The sequence below is a fragment of the Manacus candei genome, unplaced genomic scaffold (assembly GCF_025592945.1).
Source record: "Manacus candei isolate 608988 ecotype Guabito, Panama unplaced genomic scaffold, ASM2559294v1 h1tg000128l, whole genome shotgun sequence".
Lineage (NCBI taxonomy): Eukaryota > Metazoa > Chordata > Aves > Passeriformes > Pipridae > Manacus > Manacus candei.
In genome coordinates, this window is record NW_026138176.1 from 440510 (window position 1) to 443915 (window position 3406).

The following is a 3406-nucleotide window of genomic DNA, read 5'->3' on the forward strand; positions in this document are numbered from 1 at the left end:
CAAACAGTTTTACATTTGCCATTAAATTATTACTTTCCCCTACTGGGCCTTGCACTATTATGCAAAGTTGTTCCCCAAATCATCAGCACTCACTTACAGAAGTTTGTAATGTTCTTTTTCTCCCTTTGAAAGCGAATTCTGTCGCTTTCCCTTTGCATGTCTCCCAGAGCATCGCAAGGTGCAACGATCCCATTTCCTTTTCAAAGGCAATTTCGAGATTCAAAAGTAATTGCAGGCAATGCCCAAGCAGACTCGAGGGCAGGGATCAGTATTCCAAGCTCTCCTCATGTTTAAATCACCGAGGCAGAGACATGCAAAGTAACCCCTGGACTGGGAGTATCTTCCTGAACATCTCCTGGGAAATAAGTGCTGGTTGTGCACTTTTGAAGAACAAAAGTCTTCCAAGTTCCCAAACCCTTTGCATCGACAGCTCAGACATGCAAAGGGTGAGTTATCAGCCAGTGGGCAGGATGGGACACCCTTTGAACATGACCAGCTTTGAAATGGGTGACCAAGATCACTCAGAATGTCACAAACTTCCCCAGAAACCAAAGTCCCTCCATTTTACATTTGAGATACAAATCAGTGTTTGCACAAAGTCACCTGTCAAAAAACCCAGTTCCACTCCTGAGTCCCTGGGTGTCCCCAGACAGGATGACCCCATCTCATCTGACATGGATTGAAGTTCTCCTGTCCTGAGGATCACCCAGAGTTGTCCCAGTGCTCTTACACACAGACACCCATCAAGAGTTGGATCCCTCATCAAAAGGGACAGAGATGATAAAAGGAATCATAAATCCACGTCTGAAGGTGGTTGTGTGTCCAGCTAGTCTGGCTGGCTCAGTCCTCTCATCCCAGGAGCTGAAAGCTTTGGGATATTGCTCATTGGAATATTAGAGAGGTCAGTGATCCCAAATCTCACGGTCACTTATCAGGGATGGAACTGCACACTCAGGACTCCAATTGAAGCTCCTGCTGTGACAGCAGGTGGTGCTCCCAAGTGTGTGACCAAAGTGCCAAAGAGCAGACAAAATTCCTAAGCAAATTGGATTTTGACTCCTGGCCATTTTGGAAGGTGGAGTCAGCAGAATGGAGTCAGGAATATTCAGTGGATGCAAAGCAGAGACATGAAAGGGGCCCTGTGGATCGTGGTTTCCCTCCATGGCCAGGAGAAGTCCAGGCAATCAACACAAACAGTAAACAACCCAATTTCACTCCTGGGAGCCCAAATGCAAATCAGAGCCACAATTCAGGCAGGGGCTGGTTGGTGAATGTGCAGGGAGGGCTCAGATCCCCCAGGCAGCCTGAGGGAGCAGTAAAAGCCTCTTCCCTCCTCCCTGTGCATGCAGCAGACACTGCACTTCTGCCTCCAGAGTTTGGTGGGTTGTAATTAAATTGCATTTTTTATGTGATTATATTTTGCAATTGTATCCCTCTGCAGAATTTGGAATGGAAACACCTTTGCACTGACAGGAGTAGGAAATACTTCAGGGTCCTGCAAAAACAGCTCCTGTCACTTCTTTTCTATGGCACCAACTTTTTCCAGCTCTTTGAGAGAGGAGGGAGGGTGGGGAGGCCCTGGCACAGGTTGCCCAGAGGAGCTGTGGCTGCCCCAGCCCTGGGAGTGTCCAAGGCCAGGTTGGAATAACCTGGGACAGTGGAAGGTGTCCCTGCCCATGGGCTTTCCATGGCCTTTCCAATCCCTTCCAACCCAAACCATCCCATGCTCAGGGATGGATATTGGCAGATGCAAGTTAAGGAAACAGGAGAGAGAAGATCGAGACAGTCCTTTGTTCAGAGCATGTGGATCAAACCAGGCCCTGTTTTATGCTGCTGTTCAGTACTACCAAACCCTGGGCTAACAAGGAATGTGTTTCCTTGGGTTTTTTTTCCAAATAAAACACAAAAACAACTTGTGAGGCTGCCCCTGAGCTTGGCTTGCCTAGAAAGCTTCCTGTGTAACATGATAATCCAGCTCAAAATCTGCAGCAGCTAATGAAAAACACTTTCTGGTTGACTACAAAATCAAACAGGGAAACCCTTTTCTTTGGGACTGTGCTCTTTACTGGTTGCTACACCAAATTTTAACCTAAAAAGGCAGTCTGGGACAGGAGTGAAGGGGGGAAATGGTGCTTGAGGATTGTCTTTGCTTTTCATTTTGAGGTGAGCTGCAAATCAGACCCTTCTGACACAATTCCTGAGTGAAACATCCCAACTTTGGGAGGGATCTGCATTCACAGGGGTTACCTCTGGGAAGAGCTTTGGTTCCATTGATGGGAAGAGAATTGCAAGAGCAGAAAAATGCACTTGGTCATGAGAAATATCCACCTGAATGCACTAAAGACACTTTCACTGCAGTGCCTTACTCATAACCCTTTGCAGCCATTGACGTCTTTGGAATTCATCACCTTTGATCAAGCAATAACTTCAGTTGGGATGGCAAAAAATATATTACACATTTAATTCAGACCAACCTTGTCCTGTATTAGAACATCAAACTTTCCATTTGCTTCTGTTGTTTATTAAGAAAACCTGCTCCTTAAAATTATTAATTCTTTCATGGTCTTCCTTCACCTCCTTTAATTTAGTTCCACTAATTAGTGCAGTCAATGCAACTTCATCAACAGCTTTCCCTGGCTTTAATTACAGCTCAGCATCAGTCTGGACAGACAGACAAAGACTCCAAGCAAGACATTTTATAGAGATCAGGCTGGAGTTGTTTGGGCTGACAGGACAGTGAGTCATCCAGAGCCTTCAGGTGAAGCTTTTCCAAACCTTCTTCCTTCAGGGACCAAAGCTCCCAGTCTCCAAACCTTTATTCCAACACAGTCAGGCTGGAACAAAGCAATGCCTGATAAAGCTCAGCTTTGCCAGACACAGCAAAGGGGAGACAGGTTATAAAGACACTAAAAAAGGGTTAGAACTTAAAAATCTTCCAGATTTAGTCCTTTAATCTCTTTCTCCCAGACATGCTTCCCAGGCCAGCAAATTCCCAAGGCCAATTCCCTTGTGAGAACACTGCACATCCCTCTCCTCTTCCCCTCCCAGACTTACCAGGGTCTGAGCTCAGCTGCCAAAAGGTGCTGCACCCACCAAAAAGCTCAGGCTGAACTCAGAGGGATCCCCAGCCCTCCCACCACCCTTTCCCTGACCAAACCCCACTTCTCTTCCTGCTTTTAAAGGGATCTTCCCAAGCATCTCATCTTTATAAATCATCTGTTTATGTCTCAACCCATTGCAGGTGAAGGCCAACTCTTTGATAAGGGGTGTCAGGCTTGAATTAAAATGTACAGACAAAAGACAAATCATCTTTTGTGTTTTGGCAATGGGCATGAGGGGCTGGAGAAGAAAGAAGGACAGACAGACTCGGAGTAGGATGCAGCACAAATTTAATGAGGCTGGGGAA